An 11,073-nucleotide genomic window follows, 5' to 3' on the forward strand; every position below is an offset into this window, starting at 1 on the left:
TTGGACTTCAGAGCATCGCAAAGGCCACTGAGATCAGTTGCCCTACTACAGCCCAGATTTCACCGTACCGCAGTTGGATATAACGAACCAGTATCATACATGTTCCAGCACCGGAAGTTACTCTTCCACCAGCAATGGCAGCATCAACAATGGTAGTTCTCATCAACAAGAAAATTACCAGAAAATCGTGACAGAATGTGTCACGTGAAATACAAAAGCAGTTAGCAGAAGAAAAATTGACAGATACGTTCTTTCACTGTAGAAGAAGACGTTTTAGAATTTCGTGAAAATTCCTATTGATTTAAAAGACAGATTATAAAACTTTGCTGTTTCAATTAAGTATTAAGACTTCGTCAGATGGATAGGTATCCCCAGCTGATTGACAGAGCAAGATGTAGATCAACCTGTTTTGAAATATGTAATGAGTACAGGATTGATAAGTAGCAGATTTGAAGTATGTAGAATTTATATTTGAAATATCTATTAATGAATGGATAAGTATCATATTTTGGAGTATGTAGAATTGATAAGAATTATATTGTTGAAGTATGTAGGTTTGAAGAAAAAAAAATTGTTTTCATTTATTACGAGTTAAAAAAAAAAGAAAAAAAAACTTGTGCTACAATCAGGGATTCCACATGTTTAGGTGACTATAGAAGAATAATTAAAATGTATGTAGAAGTCTTTAGATGGTTATGTAAAGCCTTTATATCTTGGAACATTGCTATAAAAGTAGATTTAAACTAAAGAAATCAAATATTCAAATACAGTTATTCTAGTGTAAAATCCTGTAGATGTCTAGCCGCGTCTGTATCAGACTATCAAAAGTCTGTAGAATACAGCCATGTTTGTATATCTGGCACCACAATGTAAAACCAGAAGTACAGTGGATCATCTGTTTCCACTTCTAGAAATATTACAGAAAGCTCATTGTAAACAATAATAACGAGTTATAATTATTATAATTAACAAACAAATTAGACAAAGAAAAAAAAAGTATAACTATTTTTATATTCTGCGACAGTCGCTCGATCATAAACAGTAGTAAACCTTCAGGAAGATTTACGGGGCCGGGAATGTCGAGCTCAGGATCGCTTCACGGTACATATATGCATACGTTTGAAGTTGGCTGAAAGCCTTCATGTATCAACCAGTAAATTGCTCAAGGAAGCATATATTGAGAGTGGGCGAATTACCCAATAATAACAAAAGGCCTCATGATAGCCGTAATTACTCATCGACGCTCGTGTCCCAAGCTGCATTAATTGCACCATTCATACGGTGGTCTAAGCTTCCACCAGGGACGAGACTCCAGGTAACTGGTGAAATTTATGATAGTAAGTTACTTGGCAAGGACCATGAGGAAATGCTAAGAAAGCAATTATCGTCTAGAAGGGACGATAGTAATAAAACTTTCAGACGTTTGCCAAATAATACAGCATTGTGTACGTAGGCGATCCCGGCGAGGCACAAGTACCGCCACGAAGGCCGTAAAAGATAAAAATAATAATAAAGTGATCTAGCGACGGTCCTGGGAAAATAATCCAACGTAAAGGTATCCGGTCTAGACCGATACCAAATAGATAATTTTACCCGCGCCGAAAGATATAGAATTGATTTGTTTACCAGCGCAAAGGGTTTAGGATTTGAATTGTTTACCCACCCTAAAACAGTCTAGAAGGCAGGAACATAATTTGCCGGCCGTACCGAATGGACGGCGGTAGGGAATAAAAAACACATCACGGTAGGAGTGAGCGAAAAGGGTGGATAGCTAGAACTAAGTAGGTAGGTGAATAGTTAGATTAGGAATTTGTATATATAGTTTTAAGAATATGAAATTAAATCAGTCGTTCAGTCGCTTTTTCCCATAGCAGGAGTTTAGTCGTTTTTCTTTCTAAGTAGAAACCGATGACACGTTTTTCCTTTGTAGTGATTCGCAGTTAAAGAGGTCCCTACCAGCGCCCAGCAGACGTCAATCAAACCAACAGAGGAGTTGGTAGTGAAGTATCCTTTATCATATAATCTATTTCTCTTTTCTCCTTTCCAAGGTACAACCCGCTAGGAAAACCGTAGTCATCATAAGTCGTACTTCCGGCTTATGACCTGCTAGATTTCCCTCCGGGTAAAAGAAATTTTAAAAACCAAAAATAAAATAAATTCTTTATCAAATCCATTAAGGAAGCAAGTGCGAAGCTCAGTAACACGTCGTTGCTAAGCTAGAACCAAGTCGGTTCTAAATCCCAACGACACCCTAAATATTTACGATACAGAATTGACGAATTCAACTTATTTTATTAGACATCTTGCACTGATCATGATGCCAACACTGCGAAATGAGCCCTGTGGTAACGAAAACGGTATCCATTTAGTCAAATTCGAAGACTGACGTCTTTGGCTCCACACTGGCTCCAGAAATCGCTTACCAGTTGTCTTATCTTAGGTGTTACTGGTGCCGGAAAACGAGTTAGAACCAGCTAGAATTCCGGTTTATGTACGTTTGAACTTTACTGGGTTCCGGTAACCATCCGATACCCTTCAGGAACCTCTGTTTAAGGGGAACCATTTGGATGCGGCTTAGCCGCATATCCGAGGCCTAGGGAACGAAGCGGCGCAAAGCCGCTGAGGATCCGTCGGGGGAGGTGGCCACCGACTCGCCGTCGGAAGCAAGCGAACCTGTGATCCACTCGTTTGCCCGGCTTACTCAAACATAGGGGCTATCCCTAGTTTAAGTCCGACTGAGCGGTAGCGAAGTCGGACAGCACGCGCAAAAGTGATGGGGCGTCTAGGGGCAGATCACTCTAAGAATGTATAACAAATTTGCATCAAATTGAAAAAAATGCATTTAATTTCCATTTTTGCATCAGCTTTGCACTGCCTCGCAGAAAAGTTTGTTAAACAAACGTCCTACGCTGATCCACTTTGTTCGACGTTTTGTTAAATGTAGGGCTAATTTTTCTGTAGGGTTTTGACGTCTTACACGCAACACAAAAACATTGTACGCAACGCAAAATACATTATGAATTTCTATTTTGATGGAAATAAATGCATTTAATTTCGCTGATTTAAAAAAAAATACAAAGCTCCCGCCTCCCCCATACGTCATTTATGGATGATCCCTTAGAGCCCGGTACACGACGAGGTGTATACTATAATGCATCTCGGGTACACGAGGCGTTAGTAATGTCATTACTGAGCAGTAATGTCACTTTAATGAACATGTAAGGCGAGTAATGATGGAATTCCCATACAATTCCAGTAATGACACTACTTAGTAATGACACTTTTATTGCGCGTGTAAGGGTCACTATTGACATTTCGACGAGTTTTGATTCGAGCCAATAATATGGGCCCTTTGCTAGTGTTGCCAGTTTTATTTTGTCTCGACCATCGAATGTGGCTTTATATATAAAGCTGATTACCCTCTGGCACAAAAGTACAATGTAGTATACAAATCGACGAGAACATTTCAAATGGGCCGATAAACAAAACGTAAACAATTCCGGTTAATACTTACTTCAAATTGACACTAACAAAGCTTTATACATACCTTAAATAAGCCGATTCTGAAACCTGGCTGATGGGGAAATAATGGATTATCGAAAAGGCACATAAGCAAAATAACTTGTTTGCTTATGTTCCCTTTCACTTCCCCTCAAAAAATAACGGCTCATAAACACCAAACAACAAAACGGAAAAATTTGTTTATGGGCCCTTTTCTTAATGAAAAAGACTATACTTGAAAAGGGAACAAAAACATCGCAACACCAAGAAAGGGATCAAAATAAACGTCACATAATCATTTGCTGTAAACAAAAGGGCTCACCCGCACGCACTATTAGCTAACGTCTCGCCGAAAAGGGATTATGGGAGAGGGCACAAAACCAGTGCGATGTTTCAAAAGGGACCAAAACATTTATCTACAAAAAACGTTCAAAATACAATTTTTTTTAATAAATCTGTTATATTATTCGGAAAAAAATGGTTAATTTAACACAGCATTGAGTTGTTTGGTCCTTAAATCAAGCTCCTGTTCATAAATGGGAATATAAAGTACGAGGTAATTTTTCAGACGCCATTTTCTCAACATGAGCATATTGTATATAATGCCTTATGAAATGTTGACGTCGAAATCTCCAATATAGGACACACGGAAGGTATTGCAAATGGTAACTAAAATGGGTATGGTAGTATAACTTCAATTATAATGGTGGAATATATCAATAGTATTCCCAATATGGTGAGTATTATATGAAAATTTGGAAATGGTTCCGAAGATTTCTGGAATGGTATTTATACGGGTTGGGATCGTCAACATCTATGCAATAGAGTGGGACACGGCCTAGGGGTAGATCACTCTAGAAATGTACAACAAATTTGCATCAAATTAGAAAAAATTTCATTTCCATTTTTGCATCAACTTTGCACTCCCTCGCAGAAAAGTTTGTTTAACAAACTTCCTACACTGATTCACTTTGTTCGATGTTTTGTTGAATGTAGGGCTAATTTTGTGTACACGCTCATCCATAACAACTCAAATTTGAGTAGCCAGCCACTCAATTTCATTAAAAGTGCACATAGTCAAAAATTGAGTTTTCCTCGTTTACTCAGTTTTGAGTTTGGGATAAAAATGTCAAATTTGAGTACATTTTACTCAAGAGGGAAATACAGAAAATAATCATTCCGCATTTTTAATAAAATTACAAAGACATTCATTGGCATTTCAAATATCATTTACCTGATCCTCCAGACCGTTGTCCAGGTGTTTGCGATGTTCGGGAACTTAATCCAAGGGTCGTTCTCTACATCTATTTCATGCCGATCGGCATCTTGTATAAATTGCCGAAACTACAAAAACACAACTGGAAGTAAGATTTGAAAGCAAGCAAAACTCAATGAAACTTACCTTCTAGTTTTATGAACGATCATCGGCTTTAACTTCAGGCTCTTTTTAAAATTTAAATCAACACCTAATTCCGCACACTTTTTTGAGAGTATTTTTTTCACTCAGAACTTTGAAGATTTTATGATTACTCATGAAATGAGTTAGTTCTACTCAAATTAAAACTCATTTTTTGACATATTGCTATTACTTTTGAAATTGAGTGCTCCGAACTCAAATTTTGAGTAGTTTTGAATGAGCGTGTAGGGCTTTAACGTCTTACACGCAACGCAAAATACATTATGAATTTCTATTTTGATGGAAAGAAATGCATTTAATTTAGCTGATTTTTAAAAATGCATCACAAATGATCTGCCCCTAGGACACGGTTATATGAAAAAAAAAAAAAAATTTTGCTCCGAGCAACTTTTTGGGTCCCATTTAGATCTAAGAACAACTCTGCAAATTTTGAGCTCGTTCGATGAAACTATATTTTTGCGCCCACGGTTTAAAGTTTACATGAGATTTCGTATGTGTAAATCGTCTTTCGCAAAATAAGTCTGCCAAGAGTCGCCCGTTACCTCCTAAAAATAAATAGATGTCTGATCCTTGTAGAAAATTTGTCAAGGAAATAATGTCTCGAAGACTGCGAAACGATTTGACGCTCGTGAAAAAAGTTATTAAGCAAAAACCGACTGATAGCATCACTGCTATGACTGTCGAATTATATGCAAATTTTTTAACTTTCACTTATTATGTACAAAACAAGCCTCAATTTATCCTTCAAAACTATAGTGAAGTGATCAATTGGCACAGATAATTGATTTAGACACATTAAGAGAAGATCAAAACAAAATTGAATATAATTGGACAACCAACAGTAGTGGTGCTAGAAAAAATGAATGTTTGATCAATCGTCAGATCTGTGTGGCACACGCTAACGCTATGTTGGGATTTATATAACCTTGTGCTTATTTCCGGTTTAATATCATGAATTGGGAGCACTGCTTCGACACGCACTTAAGCGTTAGCGACGACGAGTCGAAGGCCTCGTTGACGACAGTTACCCCGACTCGTCATCTTTTCGCTCCCGACCGCCTCACAGGTAAGACGTGCTCCAGCCTCCGGTATTTACTCGCATCACCGTGATGGGGGATTTCTAGTTAGCGCAGTGCGATGGTATTTTCACATTGGCGATCCTGCCGGTTATTGTAATAAGAACCCGTGTAAATCCCCCACGCGGTAGCCAAATCAAATAACAGTAAAAGTGTGTAACTGAATGACTTCCATAAAAACAATATGGCCGCCCGAAGGAAAAATTATATGTTCAGTAAAGGCGTGTGAACTGCAAGTTTTTGTTTTTCAATCAAGTAAAATGGCTGTGTAATCGCATGCGAAGAAAGCTGCTATAAATGCTTAGTAAGGCGGATCGGGACGTCCGCGTTATATTTAACAAAATAATGTTACTTTGCAATCGAAAAAAAATACTTTTCCGGGCATAAGTAGCATCTCCCTCGAGCGTTTCTTCTTAACAAGCTCCTGTAACAGCATTATTACGCCGCATAAATGTGTAACAGCAAAATTACGCAGCAAAAACGCATGTACAAAAGCAAAATGGCCGCCTAAGTCCGCAAAAAAAAATTCCGCTTTAAAAGCTTGGCATGTCGGATCGGGACGACCGAATTACATCCAGCGAAATATAGCTTAAGCGAAGTTATATTTTTGTGACTGCATTATTGCAACGTATAAATGTACATAATCATTCGCAATCCAGAATTAAAATGGACGCTAGCATAAAATATTGCCGCTATAAACGCTTGCTATGGCGGATCGGGACAACCGCACTGTATTCAGCTAAATAATAGGTTTCCTTTTTGTGTCTATCACAGCAGAGCATAAATGTGCAATTGCAAATCAAAAACAAATCGCTTAAATAATTCCAGGAACAAACCCGCAAACAACATATTGCTCGTATGTATATGCATTTCAATAAAATAAATAAATAGCAACAAAACCATATGGCACACATTTCAATGAGCTTTATTCCAACACAAATCCACTCACTACTACGGCGGTATCGCCACTCAGCAAGCTTTTAGTCACACAGTAACATGCTTATAATCCTATTGATTGAACTCCATTAATAATTGCAGGTAGAAAATAGAAATTCTGATAGTTGTCCCAACACAATCCAAACATGGCAAGTAACGGAAAATACGTGCTGGCAAAGAACGAATCCGAACCGCATTCAAATGATGTAGAACTAGAGCAGGAAGCGAGTTCTTGTAGCGTTGTTGGAAACAACAATGACGATTGTGATGAATGTAGCAAACGCTCAAACAGTGAGAGTTACTGTAGCAGCGAATGTGAGAGTCAGAACAGCGAGGATAGCGAAAGCATTAAAGACCGAAACAGCATAACTAGCTCTGGAAGCGTCCGCTCTCTTTGTGAAGCTAGGTCACCTAATCTCCCACAAAATAGTAAAGGAACCACAGACACGAATCCTGAGATTCAGGTCAGCACGAACACTAAACCAGTGGATGAAGCTAATTGTGGAAGTGATCGAATGCAGCGAATTGAACAAGTCCTTGCAGACCTGACAAAGGCCATTAGCCGCTTTGAATCAGGCACTCAACAACCAGCGAATCATGATGCTGAACAAAGTTGGAATTTCAGCCATGACCCTTCTAAACCACAATGCTCATACTCGAATGTTCGCCCCGAACATATCAAGCCTTTTCCCAGCGGCGTTCGCCCCAATCAAATGTTGGCGGAATGGTTTGAGTTCATCGAAAATTTCGAAGTTGCGATATCTTTGCACAACGCTAATGACCCCGCGTACAGGTCGAAATTGTTATACCTTTCCCTTGGTCAGGAACTACAAGCAATTGTCAAAGCTTCTAATTTGCGACCCAGTTTAAAGGATACAAACTGTTATGCAGCATTCATTCAAAACATTGAAAGCCACCTACGCTCAATGACGGACACAGCTGCCGAACACCAAGCATTTCTGCGCATGAGACAAGAGAGAGGTGAATCTACAGTCACATTCCATGCTCGATTAGTGAGAAACGTTAAACTTTGTGGCTATAGCATTAATGATCAAAGTCGGTTTGTGCGGGCACAATTGCTCAACGGTTTAAGAAATAAAGAGTTGGTTAAAGCAGCGCGCACATATGGATATGACACTAATTTCATCGTGCAGTCATCCACCCGTTGTGAAGCATATGAAGCAGAAACAGCTGATCAGCAGATTGAACCCAATATTTTTGAAATTGGTCAAGGGTATAAATTAAATAAGAGAGGTAGTTCTTATCAGTGGTCTGATCCTGGCTATGGCAAGCACCGCCGAATGGACCCAGGCTTCACACAAAAACAAGAACGACATGCAGCAACATTAAATCGCGGAAACAGTTTTCGTAAGCAAATAAAAGACGGCCGCTCAACTTCACAAACACTAGGGCGTCGTCAACGTTGTCCAAGGTGCAACAACGCTTACCACCGGAACCTCGAATGCCCTGCTTTGTCCAGAACGTGCAATACTTGCGGTCAACGAGGACACTTCAGCGCTACATGCCGAACAGGACGCTTAAGGATGGTGCGCACAAGACGCTCTGATGCTGAATCTTCTGGCGAAGAAATGCATACCGACACGAAACAGGTAAAACAAACATAATTGTCACTTATAGCAAAACTAAACAGTTAAATATACGTATAATACAAGCAATCCAATTCTCTACTACAACTTTCTTTCATTCCCTTCTAGAGTGTAAATGCTCTTACGCTGGATGACGCATTAATCAATTGCAGTATTGGAGAGTCTAGTCCCATATGCTTTCTTATCGACTCTGGTTCCGATGTTAACGTTATTGGTGGCAAGGATTGGTTATACCTAGAGCGCGAACTCAAAGCGGGTATAGCAAAATTCGAAATCATTCAAAGACTGACCCCAGGATTGCACGCTTACGCTTCCGCCAAACCAATGGCAATAAAATGTACATTCAAAGGAAACGTTGTGGTACTAGGATCAACGAAACCGTCAGTGGTTGCGACGTTTCACGTTGTTTCCGATGGAGCGAGATCACTTTTAGGCCGATCTACAGCAAACGACCTGAAACTATTGCAGGTAGGAAAGAGCGTGAACACTTTCGAGACTCTTGACGAAGATTTATTTCCTAAAATGCCGGGTGGAAAAGTCAAGTTTAGCGTTGACAACTCTGTTGCACCTACTAAAAATGCGTACTATAACGTTCCAGCCGCGTTCAGGGAAGCAGCACGACTAAGGTTGCATGATATGGAAAAACGCGGAATCATCGAAAAGGTGACGTCCGCGCCTAGCTGGATAAGCGGCATGTCAGCTGTGGCAAAAGGCAAGTCAGATTTTCGACTTGTTGTCAACATGCGAGCCCCAAACAAAGCCATAAACAGGGAATACTTTCGGCTTCCTTTGATTGAGGAAATGCGGGTCAAGCTTCACGGGTCAAAGTACTTCTCTAAACTAGATCTAAGCAGTGCCTTCTATCATCTAGAGCTAGCTGAAGAGTCGCGTGAACTCACCACTTTCCTCGCGGAAAACGGCATGTACCGCTTCACACGACTGATGTTCGGGGTCAACTGCGCTCCCGAAATTTTCCAGCGCGAAATGGTACGCTTGTTCATTGGCTTAGAAAACGTAATTGTCTACATAGACGACATCCTCATTTTTGCGAAAACGCTAGAAGAACTGAGAACTACTGTCAGCAGTGTTCTCGAAATCTTACAAGCCAACAACCTAACCCTCAACAACGCAAAATGTGAATTCGATAAGGATAGAATAAAGTTTCTTGGGCACAAACTAGATGCCGAAGGATTTCACATCGATGAGGAAAAAGTTAAAAGCGTTCAAAATTTTAGAGAGCCTACAACAATTTCTGAACTAAGAAGTTTCCTAGGTTTAGCGTCCTACATTAGCCCGTACGTGAGAAACTTCGCAGATATATCCCATCCATTGTGGGAGGCCACAACAAAGAAGATATGGAACTGGGGAGCGCAACAAAAAGAGGCGTTTGAGCAGATTAAACAGCGTATAGTCCACTGCACAATCGCCCTTGGATTCTTCTCGCATAGTGATAAAACCATCCTATATACCGACGCCTCTCCAAACGCACTAGGGGCAGTACTAATACAGGAAAGCAACGACGGGAAACCGAGAATAATCAGTTTTGCTTCCAAAGCTCTTACGGTCACTGAACGGAAATATGCTCAGAACCAACGAGAGGCACTCGGTGCAGTATGGGGGGTCGAGCACTTTTCATATTTCCTACTCGGAAGACAGTTTACCCTTCGCACAGATGCGCAAGGAGTAGCTTTCATTCTAAATAGGTCGCGTGAGGAATCCAAGCGGGCATTAACTCGTGCAGATGGCTGGGCACTCAGGTTAAGTCCGTACAGCTACGACGTAGAGTACGTGCGCGGGAGGGACAACATAGCCGACCCTTCATCTAGGTTGTATGATGGTGAAGACGAACCGTTCAACGACGAAATCAGTCCATGGGAAATAGCAGTACTTGAAGCTAATTCAGTGCACATCCTAACCGAAGAAGAAATCAAAAATGCCACATCGAAAGACAAAACGCTTCAACTTGTTCTGATTGCTTTAGAAACCGGACAATGGTCAAACGTTGATGCCAACTATAACAAAGTAAAGGACGATCTATCCGCCCGCGATGGTATCATAGTAAAAACAGGCTGTGCTGTGATACCAACAGAATTGCAAAATAAAGCTCTCAGAGTAGCACACGAGGGACACCCATCTATCGCGAAAATGAAAAGCATAATTAGACAGCGCGTCTGGTGGCCAGGTTTGACAAACATGGTACAAAGATGGGTAGAATCGTGTGAAATTTGTGCTACAAACGGCAAACCGGAAAAGCCTACACCTATGCGACGGATTTTTGCCCCAAAGGTTGTTTGGGAGGCCATAGCACTCGATTTTAATGGCCCTTACGTAATGTTTGGTGGTATCTCCATCTTGGTCATTATCGACTACAGGTCAAGATACCTTATTGCTCGACCCGTGAGGTCTACGGACTTTGAATGTTCTCGGAAAATTCTTGAGGAAGTGTTCGAGAAAGAGGGATACCCAAAAAGCATTAAATCCGACAACGGACCACCGTTCAACGGCACGGAGTATAAGGAATATTGTGCAGAACGAG

Source organism: Topomyia yanbarensis, chromosome 3 (assembly GCF_030247195.1).
Source record: "Topomyia yanbarensis strain Yona2022 chromosome 3, ASM3024719v1, whole genome shotgun sequence".
In the NCBI taxonomy this organism is placed as follows: domain Eukaryota; kingdom Metazoa; phylum Arthropoda; class Insecta; order Diptera; family Culicidae; genus Topomyia; species Topomyia yanbarensis.